At 41.4% G+C, this 24,276-nt stretch overlaps 1 long non-coding RNA gene across 2 annotated transcripts in view; it reads left to right on the top strand.

The window, feature by feature from the left end:
* LOC126932732 (uncharacterized) overlaps positions 1 to 11,707 on the top strand; it is a 36,376-nt gene extending 24,669 nt beyond the window's left edge. Inside the window, exons 4-5 of one of the 2 annotated variants that reach the window (XR_007718296.1) lie at positions 5,230 to 5,342; positions 9,324 to 11,707. This is a non-coding gene — a long non-coding RNA (uncharacterized LOC126932732). Of the gene's footprint in view, positions 1 to 5,229; positions 5,343 to 8,955 lie in introns of both variants that reach the window. The other variant, XR_007718295.1, reaches the window with a different exon arrangement.
* The last annotated feature ends 12,569 nt before the right edge of the window (positions 11,708 to 24,276 follow it).

Below are 24,276 nucleotides of genomic sequence, written 5' to 3'. Positions count from 1 at the left end.
AGGCCCCATTGCTCTGAGTAAAGTGAAAAAGACAGACAATGCCAAGTCAAGGTACAAGAACTCTGTTACACTGCTGGTGGGATTGGTAACTGACACAATCACTGTGGCTAACGGTTTGGTACTATCTACCAAAGATGAACATCAATGTAGCATAACACCCAGCAATTTTATTCCTAGATATATAGAGAGACAAAATGTGTATACGTGTTTATAAAACTGTAGAAACATTTTAATGGCAACCCTATTTGTAAAAGTCTCAAACTGGATGTTATGAAAAGTTCAATAGAAAGATGCATTAAAAAATTGCTGTGTACCATACAACAGAATACTATCAGAAAGACAAAAAACAAACTACTGATAGAGCAACGTGAATGAATCTCACAAACATGTTGAGTGAAAGGAGTCACAGAAGACTCAATATTGCATTGTTTCATTTCTATAAATTTCAAAAGCAGGCAAAACTAGTATATGGTGTTAAAAGTAAGAAGAGTGGTAGGCCCTGCAGAGAGGCAGTGTCTAGGAAGGGGCATGAGAGTTTTTGAGTTGCCAAAAGTTCTATTTCTTGATCTGTGTGCTGATTATACAATGATGCTCATTTAATGAAAATTTACTGAGAGGTTTAAGGTACACACCATTCCTAAACGTATATTTTAGTATTTTCTTTTTTTTTAAAAAAAGACAAACATTGTCAGACAAGATAAAAAAACGCAATTTTTGGCTGCATTCAAAGCCACACCTTAACTATAAAGATACAGAAAGATTGAAAGTAAAAGGAAGGAAAAGCATATTCCATGCAAATACCAAAAGAATGATGTTATCCCTATATTAACATCAGAAAAAGCAGACTCTAGAGCAAGAAGTATTAATAATGATAAAGAGGGACATTCCATAATGATAAATGCAGCAATGTAATTGGTATATGTAGACAGTTTGTATCTGTATTGATCTAACAGCACAGCCTCAAAGATATAAAGCAGAAATTTATAGAGGGAGAGGTAGGCAAATTAATAATCATACTTGGAGATTTTGGCAAACCTCTCTGCTGATTTGATGCCCAAACAAAAGCAGTAAAGATGTGGAATGTTTATTTATTTATTTATTGAAACGGAGTCTCACTCTGTCTCCCAGGCTGGAGTGCAGTGGTGCAGTCTTGGCTCACTGCAAGCTCCGCCTCCCGGGTTCATGCCATTCTCCTGCCTCAGCCTCCCGAGTAGCTGGGACTAAAGGCGCCCACCACCACGCCCAGCTAATTTTTTTTTTTTTTTTGTATTTTTAGTAGAGAAGGGGTTTCACCGTGTTAGCCAGTATGCTCTCAATCTCCTGACCTCGTGATCCGCCTGCCTCGGCCTCCCAAAGTGCTGGGATTACAGGTGTGAGCCACCATGCCCGGCCAAGATGTGGAATATTTAAACAACACAATTAGCAAACTTGAAGCAACTGACCTGGTAGAACATTCTACCAACAACTTCAGAGTACACATTATAGTCAAGAGATTTCAATATCTTAAATATTGACCAAAGAGACCACAGGCTTTGTGATAGAGCTAAGCTTACCAGTCCCTGGGGGACTATCAAATTCTGCCATATTTTAGGGCCTCATTCAAATTCCATTTTCTAATTACCTTTTTGATTACTGCAGCCTGCGTGGATCTCCTTGTTTCCCATAGAGAAACATGGCAGGAAAGAAAAAACCCTGACTTAGAAGTCAGGCAGCCTGGCACCCCCCTCCCAACTGGGTATAGATCCTAATTCCAGAACCTATTTACTTAACAGCTTGGGCAAGTGATTCGTCTCACCAGGACTCAGTTCGCTGCTCTGTGAAAGGAAAGACAGACATTTGTTTTGGAGGGCTGGTGGGGGGGGTGCATGAGATACTATAAGTAACACTTTTAATCCAGAGCAGGTGTTCAGCAGACAGCAGTACCCTCTTCTGTCCTTCTCCAGACTGTTCACCATGATCATTAGTTGACCACATGCCTGGGCCTCATTTCTTCCACATAAATTAGTTTCCAACTAAGCCTTAAAGGGATAGGGACCAATTCCTATTGTATTCCCTGGGCACCTAGCATAAAGTTATGTAATTATAAAAAAACATGTTGGCCTGGCACAGTGGCTCACACCTGTAATACCAGCACTTTGAGAGGCCAGGGCAGGCAAATCACGAGGTCAAGAGATTGAGACCATCCTGGCCAACATGGTGAAACCCTGTCTGTACCAAAAATACAAAAATTAGCTGGGCGTGGTGGCGTGTGCCTGTAGTCTCAGCTACTCGGGAAGCTGAGGCAGGAGAATCGCTTGAACCCAGGAGGCAGAGGTTGCAGTGAGCCGAGATCATCCCACTGCACTCCAGCCTGGCGACAGAGTGAGACTCTGTCAAAAACAACAACGGTAACAGCAAAACCCCATGTTAGCAATAACATGGTCAGGGGACAGAGGGAGGAGGAGGAGGAAGAGGAGGAGGAGGAAAAGAATGACAATGAACAAGTATTGTGGATAGATTCCACTCTGGATTCTGGGCAAATGACTTAACATGCAGAGAGTCTCACCAATCCTGGAAACCCATAATCCCAATTGTACAAGTTAGGTTACCACCTCCTGAGTAGTGAACTTGCCAAGGCTCACTCCATAGATTGATCCAGCCCTTCCTGGCTCAAAAGTCTTGCTGCTTAGCCTCTGAACTACACTTCCTCCATCCATGATGGGTAACCAGGGTGTTTTTGCAGACAAGTTTATAACTCATGTCCTGAAAGGAATGAGGACCCCCCTACCGGCCGGGGCAAGTTGAGCAGATGGCAGAAAGAGGGAAGAGTGAAAGGTGGTGGGGAAGTGGTGCTGGGGTGTGCCACTCTGGCACCAGAACCCTCTCACCATTAGCCACATGAGGCAGACCAAACTCAAAGTCACATAGCCAGGGAACCCTGCCTGACTCTTCCAGCTACTACAGAAAAATGGGTAGACACCTTAGGTTCTTGGTTTGCTAATGCTCTCTGAGTGTCTGGGACAATATCTACCCTTCAGCACTTTGCTCAGGGCAGTCATGGAACCTGATGTCTTGTGAAACAAGATTGACAACTTGTCTGCATTCCGTGAGACAGAACATCCACATACAAGCTACATGAAGTGGGTTGATCACTCACAGATAGGCAGCAATGGATAACAGAAGCCTAGGATTTGTGACAAGGGCCCTCCAAGGCTCAGGAAAACTGCTCAGATGGAGCCTTGTCTGCTTGTTCCCCACCTGCACCACAGCTGAGGGACCCTGGAAAGCAGCCCATCCTGGGTTTTATACTTTAAGGAAATGGGACTCACTGGGCTGAAGCATAGCAGGACATTGTGTTCTAGGAGAAATGGGGACAGAGCCTGCACTGTTCCAGCCAGGATATCCTCATCTCAGGACGCTGCATTCTCAGCACATTCTACAGTTATTCTTGAGAACTACAAGTGATGAAGAGGGTTTGTTCAAAGGCTATTCAGTGACACTGTGCCACAGCGTCAACAGACAGAGGACTTGCATATAACCAGATGTGTGGATTTATCCTCTTGATAGATGCCAAAGGGCTCTCTTAATTATAGAATTCTGCGGCTGTGAGAGGCTGCTGGTCAGCTGGCTCTTCACAGGTGAGGAGAGGAGAGCAAAGAACTGAAGCAGCGTTGGGTTGTGATGCATGTTCTGACTTCCAGCCAGTGTGAGTCCTTCCCGAGGGTCCCCTGGAGGATGCATGCACCGGGGGACTGGCAGGGCTGAGGAGCTGCTACAGCCAGCAGCCTGATGCCACTGCTGACTCATTCCTCCTCGAGGTGACCCGTGGCTCCCCACAACACAGACACTGGGCCTGAGCCCCATCACTGACTGGACCATCGACTGACTCCCTGAAGAAGGCCTTGGCAGGTGGCGTTATCTGATTTGGTTCATGAGTCTGTCTTTAAATTCACTCCCACAACTAAACTGAGAGCGCTGTGATGGGAAAAGCCAGCTTTAGTGCTGTCTGCTGCTAAGTATGTTTTTAGGTCACTTGCTCTCCATGGAAAGATAGAATTCTACCCCAGTGCTAAAGATATACTGTTTGGATATACTTAAATAAATTTGCAGATCTCTTATGTTGTAAATATTTTATAACTCAACAGTTGTTTTGGCCCAGCAAGCCACTTTATGAGTCTTTCTTGTTGTAACTGCTCTTATTTTAGCTCTTATGTCCAACTTTAAAAGCAGGTAATATGAATCCTTTGTACCTCAATAGTCATTTCAGTGGAGCTCCATCCTTAGATATCTGATGGCCAGGTTGCTAAGTATCCGAAGTGTAGAAAGGTTGACTCATAGATGATAAATAGATAATAAACAGGTATTGATTTAAACTGTAGTGATTATAAAGATTTATTGCTCTAAGAAGCATATATTGACTATAAAAAGTAAGGTCAAAATTTGACATTGAGTTAGCAATAACTATTGATATATACCAAGGCAGAAAAGCAGTAGATGTAAATAATGCTCACTGCATGTTGAATCTAAAAATGAATCATTTGCACTCCAACCTCAGGTTCCCAAGACACACATACAGCAGATTCGTTAAAACGTAGGAAAGAAAGTGCCTTGATGCAAAGCCTTTCAGACAAATGTCATCTGTGTCCGCTACCATGATGACATTAGGATAACTTCTAAAGTATGAATATTCCTGTTGCCACACCAGTGCAGCTGGTCCCAGCTTGATTTCATGCCAGGCACTGAGTCAACTGTAAAATAACATTGTTCAAGAGACCACACGTACTCCAGCTAGCTAGAGGAGATACTGCCACTCTCCACCCAGGGGAGAAACCCATTGGGTGTTGTTCACAAACAGCACTTTCAGAACATAAAAGTGTATGTGCATAGACCAAGCATCTGGATGGAAAGCAAGAAATATGGTCAGCAAAGTTCTGCCATCTGAATTTTCCTTTTCATTCAGATGTTGTCATGACTTGGGTCATGTCTAGGTCATAGCATCTAGAACACTTCATCTAATCGTACACCGATTTCTCTACCATCTCCGTGCCTTTCTGCCTCTCTTAGCATGGTGCTAGCTGCACTTCTGAGGCCCACTGAGAGGATCACTGAGCACAAAAACTTGCCAGAGTCTAGTTTTGGGGTCACAGTAGTTGACCCTGGTGTCTACAGATACATTTCAGCAAAGCTATTAAACTATTGAAATGTTATGAAACTTGCAATTATATTTATATGCTATGTAATTCTCCTTAGAGGGAGGCTCTGGATACATTCTAAAGAGATCTGTGGCCTGAAGGAGGATGAGAACTTATAAAGAAACATGTGAACTAAAATGGAAGAAAGGGACAAATGGAAGCATATCTGGGGTAAGAAAGAGGTTTCCTATTGTTTCTCATAAAAGCGTTCTCAGGGGACCTCTGGTGCAGCTGCAGCAGGAACCCATATTTAAACCCACATCATTTGGTACCTGGAAGTGGAGTGCTTGCCCCTCTTCTCCTGGTTCAATCCTGCCCTTGTGGAAAATCCCAGCTGAATCAACACCCTACATTCAGTGCAGTTTACCCTCTCCTCCCTGCCTGCCTCACCCTGCAGTTCTCTCCAGGCTTCACCTCAGGCTCTCCCTTCAGCTAGGATGCTGCAGGCCCCACCCAGTCGTAGCAGGACAATAGCATCTTGTCTTTCAAAGTCTCGGTTGGAGCCCCACTTCATTTGGGAACCCTCTGATTACCCTCAGTTGGCTTCTCCACCATGATCCTTGTCATCTATGTTCATTTCTCTGACGGTTCTGACCACGCTGTTTTAGAGGCACCGGCTTTATCTTTCTCCCTCACTCGACTGTGCCCTCCTTAAAGGCAGCAAGCATGGCTTTTATCCTCATGTCCCCAGCCCCCAAGGGCAGAGTCTCACTCCGCAGAGAAGCTCAGGAGATTGAGCCACAGGAGCTGTCCACAGCTGCTGGGACTCCGCCTGCTCCAAGCAGCTGTGCAGGAGTCACTGCCTGCACTGCAGCCCTGGGTACCCAGCCCCCACGGGGCTTCGGGGTGCTCTGTGGTTGATCACGGCACCCCAGGCGGATGGGAAGTTACTAGGAAACAGAGCCTGCTTTCATGCTTTCTAACTCACAAAAAAACCCGGCCCATATAATTCCTTGTGAATGCCTGTGAGGGTCAGGGCAGGCCCCAGATGGACATCCGTCAAGGGGAGTTGAGCCCCTCCAGTGTTTGCCACGTCTCCAGGAGGAGACACTGCCTCTGAGTCTTCACGGAGATGGGATTAAGAAAGAAAACTGAAATTTTGGGAAAGAAATGCTTGAGTTTTAATGCCAGCCATCAAGGATTTAAATGGTCTTTTACTGTCAACCACATCAGGATTGCAAAAGTGGATCAGGAAAGGGATCCTGCCACAACCAGTAGATCCAGCCAGGGAAATGCCCTCCTTCCCCAGCCTGAGACTCCCCTGCCTCACTCAGACACAGGCCTGGGGTGACCTGTGAGGGAAATCTCATCACAACATGTGCCTGGGAAGGGGACTTTGTTCCTACTCCTCAGAGACTGCATTCCCGTCACCAAGAGGCAACAGGCAGCCAGGCTGGGGAAGCTTCTTCATCTCTCAAGCAGCACAAGCAGGAAACAGTGAGACCTCCAGTGAGAAATGTAACTGCAATACATCATTAGAGGACATCTACATAGTTGGAGAAGCAGTCTATATTCATGGATCGGAAGACTAGTGCTGTTTAGTTGGCAGTGCTTCCCAATTGACCTTCAGATTCAAGGCAGTCCCCATGAGAATCTCAGATAACTTCCTTATAGAAATTGAGAAGCTGATACTAAAGTTTATATGGACTTGCAAGGGACCCAGAAGAGACAAAGTAATCTTGAAACAGAATAATAAGGTAGGCGTACTCATACTTCCTGATTTCACAACTCACTACAAAGCAACAGAAATCAAAACGATACGATCCTGGCATTAAGAAGACACAGAGATCAATGCAATGTCCTGGAGAGAGTCCAAAAATAAATCCACACATTTAATAGTCAACTGATTTTTGACAATAGTGTCAAGACCATTCAGTGAGTAAAGAATAATCTTTTCAACAAATGGTACTGGGACAAATGTATGCAGCCATATGCAAAAGAATGAAGTTGAACCCTTACTTCACTCAATTTAAAAGTTAACTTTAAATGGAGCAAACACCTAAATATAAAAAGTAAAACTATAGAAATCTTGGAAGAAAAAAATAGGATTAAATCTTCATGATCTTGAATGTGGCAAAGGATTCTTAGATGTGATATCAAGAGTACAAGCAATAAAAAAATTATACTTTGTCACAATTAAAAACTTTTGTGCTCCAAAGGAAATTATAAAGAAAATGAAAAGACAAAACACAGAATGGAAAAAAATCTGCAAATCACATATCTAAAGAGGGACTTATATCCAGAACAGATAAAGAGCTCTTCAGTTCTTTATTACTGAACTTTCAGTTCAGTTCTTAGTAATAAAGCAACAGATAATTTAAGGAATGGGCAAAGGATCTGAGGAGACTTTTCTCCAGGGAATATGTACCCATGACCAATGAGCACATGAGAAGATGCTCAGCCTCATTAGTCATCAGAGAAATGAACATAAAAAAAAATCACAGTGAGATACCACTTTACCCCTACTGGCATGACTAGAACAAAAAAATTAGATAGTAATAAGTGTTGGTGATGATGTGGAAAAATCAGAACCCTCATATCCTGCTAGTAGGAAGACAAAAATTGTGCAGCCTACTTGGAAAACAGCTGGGCAATTCCTTAAATGCAAACATAGAATTACCATGGAGCCCAGCAAATCTACTTTTAGGTATATGTCCAACAGAAAGGAAACATGTTCACATAACACCTCGTACATGACTGTTCATAGTGGCATTACTCACAATAGCTAAAGGTTGGAAGCAACCCAAATGTCCATCAACTGATGAATGAAGAGAGAAAATTTGGTATATTCATACAATGGAATATTATTTGTCCATAAAAAGGAATGCAACTCTGATACAAACTACATGAATGAAACTTGAAACATGCTAAATGGAAAAAGCCAGTCACCAGAGACAACATATTTACTATTCTATTTATACAAAATGTGCAGAACAGGGAAATATACAGGGACAGCTAATAGACTAGTGGTTGCACAGGGCTGGGGGTGAGGTGCAGACCACCTGAGGAAGCGACAGCTAAAAGCACAGGGTTTTGATGAAAATATTCTGTAATTGCCTGGGGTGATGATTGCACACATCTGTGAGTATGTTAGAAACCACTGAATTATACAATTTAAATAGGTAAGTTGTGTGGTATGTGAATCATAATTCAAAATAACTGTTAAAAAGAGGATGGGAAGCCAGGTGCGGTGGCTCACGCCTGCAATCCCAGCACTTTGGGAGGCCGAGGCAGGTGGATCACGAAGTTAGGAGATCGAGACCACAGTGAAACCCGGTCTCTACTAAAAACACACAAAAAAATTAGCCGGGCGTAGTGGTGGGTGCCTGTACTCCCAGCTACTCAGGAGGCTGAGACAGGAGAATGGCGTGAACCCGGGAGGCGGAGCTTGCAGTGAGCCGAGATTGTGCCACTGCACTCCAGCCTGGGCAATAGAGCGAGACTCTGTCTCAAAAAAAAAGAAAAAAAAAAAGGATGGGAAGTCCAGAAAGTTCCAAATTATCCAGCCTGATTGCAGCACAGGCTGCCGTGGCTGATGCAGAGCACACAGCTGGAGAGAGGGAGGGCCCTGCCAGATAGGGAGTTGGGACAACATTCCCAGGTCGGTGGGAGCCGGGGCAAGCTTTAGGCTCTAGAATGTTGGAATGGCAGATTTTAGTGGGGATGGGAGGAAGAATGGGCAGGGTGATCCGCTGTTTCATAGTCAACTGCATTTCCAGTCCCAAAAACATTTCTTGCCCTGTAAATGTGCTACTTTCTTTCTCCCTGCCCCTACTTATCTCAGCTGGTGATGCCATTGTTCCACCTCCCAGCTCACAGTCCTGGCTTTTTCACTGATCCTGCTAAATATGAACTCCTACATGTGGCATTACTTCATCCATTTATGTTTTCTCAAGAAAAAAGCAATGATTATTTGATGCTTCAGTGTGACAAAGAGGCAGGATTTTCCTGACTGTTGACTCTTTACCCTGCCTGCTGACTTCCAGTAATAAAGCAAATATTCCCCTCAGCTCCGGCCTCTTTCCTCTATGAGCTGGGGGTGCAAGTTTGGGCAGCCTGGGAAATAGCAACCATCCCTTTCATGAACCTTTTTACAAAAAGAATCTTTTGGTGTCTTTTTAATTAAATGAAGAATTCCACTGTTCTTGGTAGGACTAGAAAAACATCACAAAAACTCAATGTACTAGAAGATCGGCTAAAATTGCAAAGCACTTACAAATAACATAGGATGTAGCAGCCCAATGAGCAAGGAGTAACAGTAAACATGTGGACCACCGAACCCCGAGGCTGACTCTTCGCTGGCTTCTGCCCCGTGCTTGCTGCCTTGGATGTCGTGTAAACCCATGCTGTTCCCACCCAGCATTTCCAAAACGATACCGGACTTCCTGGAGCAACAGGGTAGAGTTCTTTTGAGTAAAGGGAAAGGAATGGAAGCTGGCTCAAATAACCTGCAGAAGAAAGAGGGTGAAAAACTACCAAGACTAAGGGACTTGCAGCTAGTTACCCTGCAGTGGGGTTGCTATCGGTGACTGTGGGGTTTGTGCTCTGGCCTCTGTGGAATAGCAGGTTTCCCCCAGGGACTTCTGACATTGGAGCGTTGCATTGGCCACTCCACTTTTTACTCGTCCCATCATCCCACCTCCACTGTCAATCAAGGGTGTGACCTTGACTTGGACGCCTGTGTGTCTCCCTGCCAGTTTTCCCAGGCTGTGATTAAGACTGCAGTTCTGGGTCACCTGTATACCCAGGGTGGGTCCTGGTAAGGACTCATCCCATCTTCAAGAGCCCAGAAGAAATATGCATGCAAAGAAATAAGTGAAACATAGCAAGGCGGCTGCTGCAACAGTGGTGCAGGTCCAGGCCATGATACAGACAAGTGTTAGAGCCACCTCCCAGGAAGGCTGCATGGAGGAGGTACCCTGAGGAGAGTCGAAACCCGACAAGCATATATGAACTTGCTGGGTAGACGGGGGCAGTAACCTCCTCAGGTAGACAGTGCTTAGGCCCTTTGGATGACTTCCTGCAGCCCTTAACACTGTCTCCTCTTCTGTCTGTACACAAGAAAAATAAACCAACCTAAGTCATACTTTCATGTGACTCTTTTTTTTCTTCCATGAGTCAAGAGACTGTCAATAAATGAGCTCTTCCTTCCTCGACATAAAGAACTAAAATGGTATTAATCAGATGCTTAGCAGCATAACTGATAAAGTTCCAAAGGTATCTAGGAGGAAGAGGGCAATAAAACGTTATGTTTGTAAAAGCAGAATGTCTTAGAGCTTTCAAAGGGTGTTGATAACTACTAATGCTTTCAATTCCGAAAACTTATCAGAAGTTGTCTGATATTATTATCCTTATTACACGGCTGGGCAAAGTAAAGTCTTAGGGAGATCATATGACTTCTAGGTCTTCCAGATTTGATGAACTGTAGATGGATAAGTGGGGTTACCTGGACACCTGGTCCAGTGCTTTCCTTTGGCAACAACAGAACGGGAGGAGTGGCTTAGTGGGAAGAGTGGGCAATTCCAGGCTGGAGTCATGAAGCCTCGGTTTGATGAGAAATCCTACTTTGTACATACTGCTGGGCTCTGAGAATCCAGGGATAGAGACCAAGGGTCTCAAGGACCTGTCGCAGATGAACAAAGTGGAATTTGTAAACAAACTGAAGATCCATGCTTCCCGCCTGGAATTGCTCATTTTCCATGAAAATACAAGGCCTGAGTAGGGAGCGTGTCTATATCACAGAGAGTCTGATGTTGGTCGGGGGGTGGGGGTAGAAAGAGATGAATGCTGTCTGCAGAACATCACGAGCAAACACTGCTACACTTGAAAGAAATGTGAACTCTTTCCTTTATAAATGTGAGTATCACTGGAGCACTGTTTGTAGAAATGTGGCCACTGACCAGGACTGTCCTTGACTGAACTGTGGGCAGACTCTGAGGAAGAAGGTTCCTGCCAGTAGGGACAGCCATGTGTCCCAGGTGCTGTAAGCATTTTTGATTTATATGAAAAGGAGATTCTGCTTTTCTTTCTCAAAAAGAAAAAAAAAAAGTTTGAAAGATGATTGTGCACATTTTTTGTATAGTGTTTCTGTTTTGTTTCATTCAATATAACTTCACCGAACATCTACCAGGTACAGACATCATTCCAGATCATGAGGATACAAGGAAAGAAGGGACTATCCTGCTGGTGCACCTTTGCTAGTCCTGTTTCCTCTACTTAGACCCCCCATTCTTCTGGATCACCCTTCCCCAGGAGGCTCCCCGTTTCCTTACACTGTATCCTAGGTAGGGAAGGTACCCTTTCTCTCTCTGCTCGCCTCAGTCATACCCCCTGGACTGGGATCCCTGAGGCCAAATCCTGGCTATTCTCTGTCTCTGGTCCCAGAATCTCACAGGTGAGGCACAGAACAAGTCTTGACAAATGTATAGGGATCAACAGGTACCCTCAGGCCCTGTCCCGCAGGCCCTGTTTAGTGATATTAAACAGGCCATGTTCACCTCAGCGAGGTCTGCCTGTTGTCAGCTCTGGAAAGATGTGGGGTGTGAGCATATCCTCAAACAGGCAGAAGCCTTCCCTTTTCATGGACCTGTTGAGAAGAAGCTCCCACAGTCTTCCATCTGGGGCCTGGGCACCCTCCTTGGGCCAGGCTCTATAAAGGCCATCCCTTAATCGGCCAATCTCAGCGTTTTTGTTTCTGCCACATCCACATGGCAGGCTGTTTCCAGGCATGGCACCCCCAGAGGTGGGGCCAGAGTTGGGGAAATGTTTTCTAGGAAGGGATGTGCCATAGTAATTGGCCACAGCCTCAGCTCTTCAGGACTGTGCACAAACCTTGCCTCAGCCTTCTATGCCATTATTCAGAAAAACACACTAACAAAGAAAGGGAATTGGCTTCGTCATGTTCATGTGATAGGGATAACACTGAGTCCATTCTGAGTGATAAAAATAAAACTGACAAACTTTACTACCTTAACTCTCATGAGTAATAATGTATTAGAAACAGGCTTGTGTTCATCAGAAAACAATCGTGTTGTAATTTGCCGCTGATAACCTCTCAAAGATGATGCTGACTCCTGCACCTTTGGGCAGCCAAGGGTCAGCGCAGGTGTGGGCAGTCCCCAGAGGATGTGAGAACAGCAAACTTTGGAAGCAGGAAGGGCCTTCACAAGCATCTGGGAGCTGCCGTTTTTGCCACCCTCGACGTGTGGTAAAGGGGCATTGGGGTGATTGTGGCTGCGGCACGCCTGAATAATTGCAAACAACATGATATGCTGCTACTAACGCCAACTTCTCACATTTCTGGAATTATGCCCAACACTGAGCAAAAGCAAGAGCGCAAACTATATTGTGAGAAGGCTTTGGTTTCTGACTTTTTAAAGGAATATTTAGAGTATTGCATAAGGCTTTCATACCACACTGTTCATTTACAATAAAATGAACTTTTGCTTCCTGCATGGCTGTTGGCAGATGTGGTCCTGGAGAAGGGTCTCCTGACTGTAGAGTCAGTGCTTCAGCTGGAGGAGATGTAGCTGTCCTCCAGCCCTGCCCATCCCTACTCCCCAAAGGCCTCTTTCAGATCTCTCAGGGGTCAGGCTCTGAGCGGGGAGAAAATGGATCCCTGGGTCCAAGCAGGCGACGCTTTTAACCTGAGTTACAGACAAGGGTGAGATCAGGAAAGGGGAGGGACGGACTTGCTTGGGTGCAACATCGAAGGGGACACCAAAAACTTGGTAATTGAGATAAATGCCACATAATTTAATATTCAGAAAATCAGAATTAATACAAAGTGGTATTGCTTTTTCCCCTTTTGCCTCAAGCTTCCATAGGGCTTGGCCCAGCTTTGTTTCTGGTCCTGTTACCTAAGATTTTGATATTTTGTTCACTGTGGATTTTGTACTAATGTTGATTTTTAAAAATATTACATGGAAGCATTATTCATTAATTTTTGGGTGTCTGCCCCAGGCTAGGAACTTACTTGTATCGTTACAGTCCCACCCCTGTTACAGATGCTCCTGTGCACAAAAAAGCACCATGGGGAATCAGAAGGGTGAGTCTATGCAAGCCTGCAGGGGCTCACGCATTGTCTCTCTCTCCCCATTCCATTTCACCTGTGCTCTCTGCGCAGGCTTCGAGGTTGAGGAGGCAAAACAAAAACAAAAACAAAAACAAACAACAACAAAAACACTTGTCTTATTTTCACTGGCGGGCGGTGTCTGATGTAAGATCTTGAGTCGCAGCTTCCTAATATACTCCTCATTGGTAACTTACAATTAATTCACAGGATATTCTTGGTTTAAAACAAACCTGGGGACCAGACTGAAAATGCATTTCAGGACATCTGCAGGGATCATGAAAATCTCAGCATTAGGTAATTCTCTCTATAAGACATCTTCAGGCATAAAAATATATTCAAATAAAAACCGTATTAGGGGATTTAATAGCCTTCTCCAAACACCAAGTGGTTCTTGCATCTTGATGTATTTGTCAGGGAGCATTGTTAGTGGAAGAGAGCTGACGTCACAGGCAGGTCAGTAAGCGGCATGGCACGGATGAGGGTCCGGCTCCTGAGACCTGCACCAGGCACAGCCAGGCGCCGAGCAGGTGGGAGCACTCTTTCCATTGCCAACGGTGCTTATCCTGGAGGCAGGGGAGGAGTTCGGGGTCATTTTTATCTTCCTTCCTTATACTTTCATGTATTTTAAATGCCTTTCACAATAAGCATGTATAATTTTTTAAAAAAGTGATCTTTATATAATTTTAAGTGCTTTCTGTAGGGAGGATGGTAAATAATACTTCCTAATTGCAATAAATACCAAGCAATAGGAAAGCATCTAAGCAGCAATACCAGGTTTGGGGGTTAGTATTGAATGGAACTGTTGGAGCTCATGCTGTGAAAAACTGAGAAGTGTTAAAAACCCTGCCACAAGGATTCCCGTGGTCCTACTTGAAAATGAGGAGAGGGACTAGTCTCATATCTCAGAGCTGTGGAGCCTCCACGCAGCAGTCAGGCCTCTATCAGAGTAACCTGCTGTGTGGACAGCGTCACTGTGACTGGAGGTTTCACACCCAAGATGAGATCACAGTGAGGGCTGGCAGTAGAAATATTGTTAATCTGGCAGAGTTTGCTGAGGTTTTCTTTCCAGCTGACCCAAGTCCATAGCTGCAGAGCTTGAGAAATTTCACCTGGGCGAGCCAGATCTCCTCAGTAAGGAAGTCTCCTGTATTAAGAGGCCCGTGAAGAAGGGTGGAGTTGGGGGTCTGGAAGTGTGGATGGGCCTGGAGCAGCCAAAGGGGGAAGGCAATGGTGGTTCAGCTAAGATGGGCATGGAGTCCTGATGCTGGGCTGGAGGAAACCAGGGGCCCTGCCCCGGGGCTGGATGTCTGCTAGACCCAGCTGAGGTGAGCTGGCTGTGTGCATGTGTGCGTGTGTATGTCTTAGAGGGATTGTCAGCACACAGAAACTATGGCCTGCCGAGGAGGCTGAGTGAGGCAGAAGAGCACTGTCAGACACTGCTCCCAGTTTAGCCTGAGTGTGAGTGTGAGGCGTCAGGAGTAGAAGATGGTATTGAAATGTAAGTTCCAGGAAGATGAAGATTGCATCTGTTTTGTTCACTGTGTGTGTATTCAAAACTCCTTGCAAATATTAGACACTCCATAATTGTGAAGTAAACAAAGAAAGGAAGGAAGGAATGATTGATACTAGGAAATGAACAGCAGGGTGGGGTAAGGTATAAGGCTCAAACGTAAGTTGGCAGAAGTGATGTTACCTGACCTCAAGACTTATTAGAAAGCTAAAGTATTAGATACAGTGTGGTATTGACATAAGAACAGATGGAAAGATCAGTGGGGCATACAAAGGCCAAAGAGACCCATGTTAATACAGTCAATTGATTTTCAACAGACACATGAAAGCAAGTCAATGAGTGAAGTCTTTTAAACAACTGGTGCTGTAACAACTGAATAAAGGAGACAGAAAATAATTTCCACCTTCTTCTACACACTGTATACAGAAATTAACTTAAGAGGGATCATAAACCTAAACATAAAAGCTAAAACTATAAAGATTTTAGAAGAAAGCAAGAGAAAATATCTTGGTGGCTTGGGATAAGCAAAGAGTTTTTAAGTAGGCTTAGAAATTGATAACCACAAAAGAAAAAAGATGATTAATTAGACTTCACAGAAATGATACCATTAGGAAAATGAAATGATAAGCCTAAAAGGTAAAATATTCACAAAATATATCTCTAACAAGGAATTTCAAGAATATGTAAGGAACTCAAACTCAGTAAGATAAAACTGTCACATTAAAAATGGCAAAACATTTGAACAGACACTCTACAAATGAAGATGTATGAATGGTCAATAAACACATGGAAAGGTTCTTAACATTATCAGTCATTAAGGAAATTTAAGATAAAACCACAAGGTGGCACACTTTAAGCACTAGAATGTCTAAAACCAAAAAAAGTGACAGCACTAAGTGTTGGCAAGAACATGGAGTAGCCAGAACCCTTATATGCTCCTCATGGGGATGTGAAATGACATGATTTATAAGAAAATCCTACAGTGTAAGACAATGGCTTATACTTTATATCATTTAAACATGCACCCACTTTTTGGCTTTGTCACTTCATTCCTATAGGTTCATCTAAGAGAAATGAAAATTTATGCCCATACAAAGATGAGTAGATAAATGTAATAGCCAAAACAGGGAAAAAACATGCCCATCAAAGGAAGGTAGACAAATTATGGTATATTCACACAGACGTCTCAGGAATGAAGAGAAACAAATTACTGATACACTGACATAGATGAATCTCACAGACTGCTGGTCAAAAGAAGCACATGAAGCTCAAGAACAGGCAAAACTAATATGGGGTAAAAAGAATTAGAACAGTGATTACCTCGTGAGATTGAGGGATTGAGTAGAAAGGAATAGGAGAAAGCTTCGATAAAGAATGTAAATGTTCTAAATCGTGAGGGGTGTAAGTTACACAGGTATATGTGTGTGTCAAAATTTTATGGCTAAGGTTTGCATATATATATATATATATTAAACTAGAGTAATAAAACTGTAATAATGATATTAAAAATAACCCATTGAGTGAAGAGATGGAAGTGGGAGAAGGTATAGATGGAACAAGAGAGGCAAAATGTTAATTGTTGAAGATGAGTGATGGATACATAAAGATTTATTATACAATTTTGTTTAATTTCTCGAGTGATAGGGTTGGGATGTGTGTTCCCTCCAAATCTCACGTTGAAATGTATCCCTAGTGTTGGAGATGGGGCCTGGTGGGAGGTGTTTAGGTCATGGGGGCAGATCCTCATGAATAGCTTGTTTCCCTCCCTGCAGTAACGAGTAAGTTCTTGCTCTGAGTTCACGCAAGCTCTGGTTGTTTCAAAGAGCCTAGGACCTCCTTGCACCCTGACTCTTGCTCCTACTCTTGCCATGTGACGTGCTTGCTCCCACTTTGCCTTCTGCCACGATTGGAAACTTCCTGAAGCTTCAGCAGATGCTGGCACCATACTTCCTGTAAAGCTTGTAGAACCATGAGCCAAATAAACCTCTTTTCTTTCTAAATTACCAGTCTCAGGTATTCCTTTACAGCAAAACAAAAACAGGCAAACACACTGATTTCATTTGGATCTGTGTCCCCACCCAAATCTCATGTCTAATTGTAATCCCCACTGGTGGAGGTGGGGTCTGGTGGGAGGTGATTCAATCTTTGGAGTGGAGTTCTCATGAAGGGTTTAGCACCATCCCCGTTGGTAATGTATAGTGAGTGAGTTCTCATGAGATCTGGTTGTTTAAAAATATGTGGCACCTCCCCACTCTCTCTTGGTCCTGCTTCTGCCACGTAAGAGGCCTGCTCCAACTTTGCCTTCCACCTTGAGTAAAAGCTCCCTGGGGCCTCTCCAGAAGTAGATGCTGTTATGTTTCCTATATGGCCTGTGGAACCCTGAGCCAATTAAATCTCTATAAATTTCCCAGTCTCAGGTATTTCTTTATAGTAGTGTGAGAATGGACTAATACACCTAGTGTGAAGATTTTCCTTAAAAAATGTAACTGTTATCTGGAACTAGCCCTTTTTTTTGATCTAACTGTGTAGTAGAAAGTGGATCACAGCACAGCACTCAGCAGAGGTAACACCATCCCAATTCATTCATACAGCTAGCACTTTTAGAAACATCTTTTACATATCTCCTCAAAAATACCTAACATGCACAGCAGGTTAAAAAGCACAGGGCTGAGGCAAAAAGAGGGGAAGGCAGAGAAGCTTTGAGAGAACAAGGTTCTGAGCTCTGGGGATGTTCTCCTCCAACACTGGTCACTTTAGTGGGAGAAGAGATGTGGGGTGGGCAGTAGGCATGGCCCAGGCGTGAGTACCAACAGGTAGGCAATGGGGTAAAATGTGGAGCCGGAGCACTAGGTGGGATCTTATTGAAAAGCAATCCAGTGAATGGGGCTGAGAACATCCTTTACCTACTTGATCCTATTCCAATTCCCTAGAAATGGCATTAATGGAAAGTTAATTTTGTAACACTAGAAAACAAGAGGGGCACTTTCTGTGGACCAAAAATAATGAGGAATCCATGAAAAACAGGAGATAGATGGAATAGTGCAGAAGGAAGAAGCCACTTCCTGTAATGTGAGCAATAAAGATATTCAGAAAAGATGGCCCAGAGCCCACGGCTGCCAGAATGGAGTTGGGGGTGGGGGTATGCCGCGTGGTGGGAACCTGGAGCACACATGAGGGGGTTCTGCCACTGAAAGGGCATTTCCACCTCACCTCTCCTCTGTCTCATGCCAACTGGAATCCTTAGAGGCTTCCATCTTGGTGCAGGAGCCATGGTTGCACCTGCCCAGACTCAAGCTGTCACCCCGAGGTGTCACTTCTGCTGCTGGCACAGCCTGCCCTCCCTGTGCACAAGACAACACACAGAAGTTCTTTACAGACAAGCTGGCAAGGAGCCTCACAGTCACAGGTGAGCACACAGCTAAGGCCCTCTCAACACACACACACACACACACACACACGAGGGAGATAGGACAAAGAAAATAAGACCAATCCAACAAAATCCAGGAGTAGAAAAAGTGATGAATTTCATCACTTTATTATCAATAATACACAATTAGAAAATGAAATAGGAAAAGCATCTCAATTATAGCAGCAACAAAATCTGTAAAAAGAGCTGAAATAAACTTCACATGAATCTCACAATGATTAATAAGAAAGCTATAAAACATTTCTAAAAAGTATAAACGAAGACCCAAATAAATGGACATATGGCACATTCTCGGATGGGAAAGTTCACTATTTTAAAGATGTTGAGTCTGGCCAACTTAGCCTATACATTCAATGCTATCTCAATCAAAATTCTAAAAAAGCCTTAATCAACTGGGAAAATGATTATGCAATTGATCTGGAAAATATAATGCTCGAGAATGGCATAGCTAAAAATAACTGAAAACAGACAAAGAGGAATGACTGGAATAGACAAATAGGTCAACAAAATAGAACATTTTAAAAATAAAAATATGGACATTCAGTCTACAACAAATGTAGCATTTTAGATCAATGGGGAAAAGTCTATAGAACACAAAATTTGAAGACAATTGACTATTTATTTTGGGGTTCATAACTTCAAAAGAGTTATAGAAAATAAAACCAAGGAGGATAAAAAACTCTCTAACAAAATATATTTTATTTATTTATATTGTGTCCAGGTGCACTCTAAAGCTATTAAATAAAATATATGCAAATATATTCATAACATTGGAGAAGGTCTTCTTAAATAGACATATTTCTTAAATTAAATAGATACATAGCCTCAAACTGACATAAAGCCACATAAAAAACTATAGAGTAAAAGGTTGATAAGTTGAGTGATTGAAAATTTAAACTTTCTGCATAAGATATCATAAATAAAGTAAAAAGATAAGACATGAACTTCCACTTCTGTCCAAGATAAAAAAAAAATAGGGGCTGGATTTACTCTCCTACCTTTACAAACAACAACACAAACCAGACAAAAGATATAAAACAAGGGTGTTTGGCTAGCCGACCTCAGGAAGCACAGCACAACTGGGGTTGCTTGGCCTTACTTCCTGGACAGGCATTTCAGGCCACAGCTTAAGAAGGGGAAACCCAGGTGAAGCTCAGTGGCCTTCCTGAGTTAAGGAGACAGTGCCGGGATTTCAGGGTGTGCAAGGAGGTGAGAAATAGCAGGGCAGAGCACCAAAATGGGTAGGAGAGCTCCAGAGAGCTCCAGAGAGAGAGAGAGAGAGAGAAAGAGCTCTACAGCCCTCCAGAAAAGTCCCTTGAGTCCTCAACTGTGCATTTATCAGCACATGCGTTTAAGAAAAATACCTGAGCAGCAGAGGAAAATACTTTGTGTTGCCCCTTTAAAGTATTTGTCTAGAAAAATCCAGTGTCTGGGCTTCTTTACAGATAGTGTCAATTTACCTTATTTTATTGAATGTGTCTTTTTTTTCCTGTTTCTTTGCATGCTCTGTGATTTTTTGTTCTTCAAAATTGGGCATTTAGTTGTTGTAATGTGGCAACTCTGGCAATTAGATTTTCCCTTTTTGCAGGTGTCTTAGCTGAGGCTGCTATGACAAAATATCACAGACTGAGTTGCTTAAACAGCAGGAATTTATTTCTCTCAGTTCTGGAAGCTAGGAAGTCCAAGTTCAAGGTACCAGAAGGGTCAATGTCTAGTGAGTGCTCTGTTTTCTTGGGTTGCAGACAGCAGCCTTTTTGCTGTATCTTCACATGCCCTTTACTTGGTTAATGCTCGTTGAGAGGTATCTCTCTCTCTTTCTCTTTTTCTAAGGCCACTAATCCCATATGAAGGCTTCACTGTCATGACCTTATATAGGTCTAGTCACCTTCTAGAGGCCCCATCTCCAAACACCATGACACTGCGGGTACGGATAGGGCTTTAACATATGAATTTGGGGGGCCACATTCAGTTCATGACACCAGGATTTGCTAGGTTTTTAGAAATTGTTGAAGACTGTAGTAGCTTATTTGTTTTGAAACGTTTCTAAACTATTTATGGAAATACTATTTCTTGTTACATGTGCTTACTGAAATGTCTGCTTTAGCTCATGTTCAGTTAATGTTTTTACAGAGATTTCCTTGGATGCCAGAAGCTGAAACACACACACACACACACACACACACACACACACACACACACACACACGAAAACTATCTCTCCCAGACTTTGTACCCAGACTCTGTGCTAGATCAATTCTTCACCCATTAGCTCAGCTTCCTCTGAACCTAGCAATCAGCCTAAGGTGAAGGCTGAAGGCTTCTCAGCACTTTTCAGACCATGCATTTTGCTGCAGCATACATGTGGCTTTCTAAATTATCCCACATATGCAGCTGCTTTTGCATGTCCTAATTTCCCAAAAAGGTATTACCCCAGCTTCTTCTCCATGACTTAGATGGTCTACTGTGTGTCCCCACCCAGAATCTCTTGCCCTAGGCATCTGTGGTTTGTTGTCCCCTGGTATCTATATAAGTAGTGCCTGCCACTTTCCCCATCTGTGTTCCTAGTTAAATGAGACAGAGATGAATGAATTAGTCCTTCAAGTATCCCCCATCCAGGTTTGAACAGATGTACATAATAATTTGCAAATAAGGTCTGCTCTGTTCCCTCCACTTCAAGGGGAACCTAGTAGGTGCTGCTCAAGACCAAGACTGCCACCACGCTGGGGAGATAGTGAGACAAGGGGGAATGAAGACACCACACACATCTTTTGCCATTTTGGAGATAGCTTTTTTCTTGATTGGGTATTTGCTTGGGTGCTATAAGCCCTGATTAGTTTTAAGAGCTCTTACAATATTGGTTCTAACAGCTTCTGTTTGTTTTGTTGGTGTTTTTGTCAGGGAATGAGAGCTTGGAGATCCCTAGGGTTTCATTTTGTTCATGTCCTTCTGCTAAAGTCTTTTATTAAGTTTAATAGCTTTTTATGTATATCCCTTAGGCATATGAATGTAAACTTGTCTATAATATGATTATGGATTTGATTACATTGATTGCTTTTTAAATGTTAAATAAACTGTGCATACCTGACAAAAATATCACTGGTTTGGGTTTATAATACTTTTCATATATCCCTGGATTGAGTTTGCAAATGTCTTATTGAGGTTTTTTTTGCATCCACATTCTTAAGTAATATTAATGTCTGTTGTTTCTTATAATTTTTTTTGTCTGGTTTTAGTGTCAGTGTATGTTCACCTCATACAATATATTGAAACATATTCCTTCTTATTCTCTTTTTTGGAAGATATTGTAATATACTGGTAATAATTTTCTTTTGAGTGTTTGGTAGAATTCACCTGTGAAGCTACCTGGGCCTGGGCTTTCCTTTGTGAGAAGTTTTACAATTATTAATTTTATTTCTTTACTTGTAGTTCTATTTGGATTTTCTGTTTCATCTTGAGTCAGCTTTTAAAGTTTATTTCTATAAGTTTGTCTATTTTATCTAGGTTGTTTAATATTTGACATACAGTTCTTTGTAGTATTCCCTTATAATCCTTTTTTATTCCTAGAAAGTCAGTAGTAATGTTCCCTCTTTCTTTCCTGGTATTAGTAACTTAATCGTCTTTTTTTTCCCCTAGCCTTTTTCTTTTTACTAAAGTTTTGTCATCTTGATTGATCTTTAAAAAAAGTGCAACTTTTGTTTTCATTGAGTTTCTTTATTGTTTTCCTGTTTTCTATTTCACTTATTATCCTTATTCTTCATTTTAAATTTCTTTCATTCTGCTTGCTTTTGTTTCAGTTTGCGTTTCTTATTATAGTTTTCTAAGGTAGATAATTAGGTTATTGATTGGAGGCATTTCTTATTTTTCAATGTAAGTATTTACAACTGAAAATTTCACTTTAACACTGCTTTAGCTGCATCTAGTAGAATTTGTTATGTTGTATTTTCTAATTTCCTTAGATATTTCTTTCTTGACCTCATTAGTTATTAAAGAATATGGTGCTTAGTTTCTACAAATGTCCTTCTTTTACTGACTTCTAATTTGTTTTGCTGTGGTCGGAGAGCATATTAATATGTTTTCAATCCTTTCAAATGTATAGGGACTTGTTTTATGTTCTAACATATGGTCTATTCTGAGAGTGTTTCATGTGCACTTGAGAAATAGGGGTATTCTGCTGTTGTTGGATGGAGTTTTCTATAAATGTCTGCTAAGTCTAGTTAGTTTAGAGTGTTACTCAAATCTTCTCTTTTCTTGATTATCTTCTGTACAGTTTTGGATTTGAAATGGAGTATTGATATCACCAATGATTATTGTTGAATTGTGTATTTCTCTTAAATTTACTCAATCTTTATTTCATGGATTTGGGGGCTCTGTTTTTAGGTGCATGTATGTCTATAAGTGTTATTTACTCTTGATAGACTGACCTTTTTGTCATTACAAAAAAATCCTTCTTTGTTTTTAGTAACAATTTTTGTATAAATAGTATTTTATTTATTAGTCTTAACCTCTCAGTCTCTCTTTTGCTTAGCATTTACATAGTATATCATTTCCATTCTCTTACTTTCAATTTATTGTGTCTTTGAATCTAAGTTGTGTCTCTTATAGACATGTTATTAGGTCATAGTTTTTAATCCATTTTGCCAATCTCTTTTTAATGGTGTGTTTAATCCATTTTCAGTATACTTAAAGTTATTACTGATAACTAAAGTAAATAGCAATTTTGTTATTTTTTTCTATATCTCATAGCTTTTTCTTTCTTTCTTCATTTATTGCTATTTCTTTTTGCTAAATTGATGTTATATGGTGAACCATTTTTTAACTATATTTTTGAGGCTTTTAAAAAAGTGCTTTCTCTGTGGACTGCAATTAACATCTTAACTTAAAATTATATATATTTAAAATTATGTATATAGTTAGCAATACCAAATTAAATTCATAATTTGGATATGAATTTTTAAAATATATATTTTATCAGTATCAACTTTGCTGTTATGCTTTTATCTCGTCCTCACTACTTTGTGCTATGATGATTATACAAATTACATCTTTATACAGTATATGCCTATAAACACTTTTACACTTCTAACTTTATGCCCTTGTCTTTTAAATCAGAGAGAAGAGAGTTAAAAATAAAATATACAATTATACTCTTTATATTTACCTATGTAGTTACCTTTAATGGTGCTCTTTATTTCTGCATGTAGGTTTCAGTTACTATCAAGTGTCTTTTCTTTAAATCCTAAGCACATCCATTAGTACTTCTTGTGGGGTACATGAAACAGCAATAAATTTTGTTGGCTTATATTTATCTAGGAATGTCTCAACTTTTCCTTAACTTTTTCAGGAAAATATTTTGGATATAGGATTCTTGGTTGACAGTCATTTTCTTCCATCACTTTGAATATGTTATATCACTGACTTCTGGCTTGCATTATTTTTGTTGAAAATATCAGCTGTTAATCTTGTTTGGGGTTCTGTGTTTTTGATGAGCTGCCTTTCTCTTGCTGCTTTCAAGATGAAATATTTGCCTTTGTTTCTTGACAGCTGGATTTTGGATATGTCTAGCTGTGGATGTCTTATTTTATCCTATTTGGAAGTTTATTGAGCTTCTTGAATATGTGAATGGATGTTTACCATAACTTTTTGTAGTTTTAATCCATTATTTCTTTAAATATCTTTTTCTTCACTTTTTCTTCTCTTCTTTTCTTCTATGATTCTCATTTTATGCTTGCTGATGTGCTTGCTAATGTCTGACAGGTCTCTGAGGTGCTATTAATTTGTCTTCATTATTTTATCTTTCTGTTGTTCATACTAAACAATCTCAATGGATCTATCTTAACATTCTCTATTATTTTTTCAGCTCAAATTTCCTGTCGAGCAACTCCAGTAAATTTTTCCATCCAGTTGGTATACTTTTTAACTAAAAAATTTATATTTGGTACTTTTAAAGAATATAATTTCTGTGTATTGATATTCTCATTTGTTGGGAAATTGGTATCATAGTTTTCTTTATATCTTTATACATTGTTTCTTTTTAGTTCTTTGAATATATTTAAAATAGCTGATTTAATGTCTCTCTAGTAAGTCTACATCCTTAA

The sequence above is a fragment of the Macaca thibetana genome, chromosome 12, assembly GCF_024542745.1.
Source record: "Macaca thibetana thibetana isolate TM-01 chromosome 12, ASM2454274v1, whole genome shotgun sequence".
In the NCBI taxonomy this organism is placed as follows: domain Eukaryota; kingdom Metazoa; phylum Chordata; class Mammalia; order Primates; family Cercopithecidae; genus Macaca; species Macaca thibetana.
The sequence above is the reverse complement of the archived record's forward strand: the minus strand, read 5'-3'. Positions and strand labels throughout refer to the sequence as shown.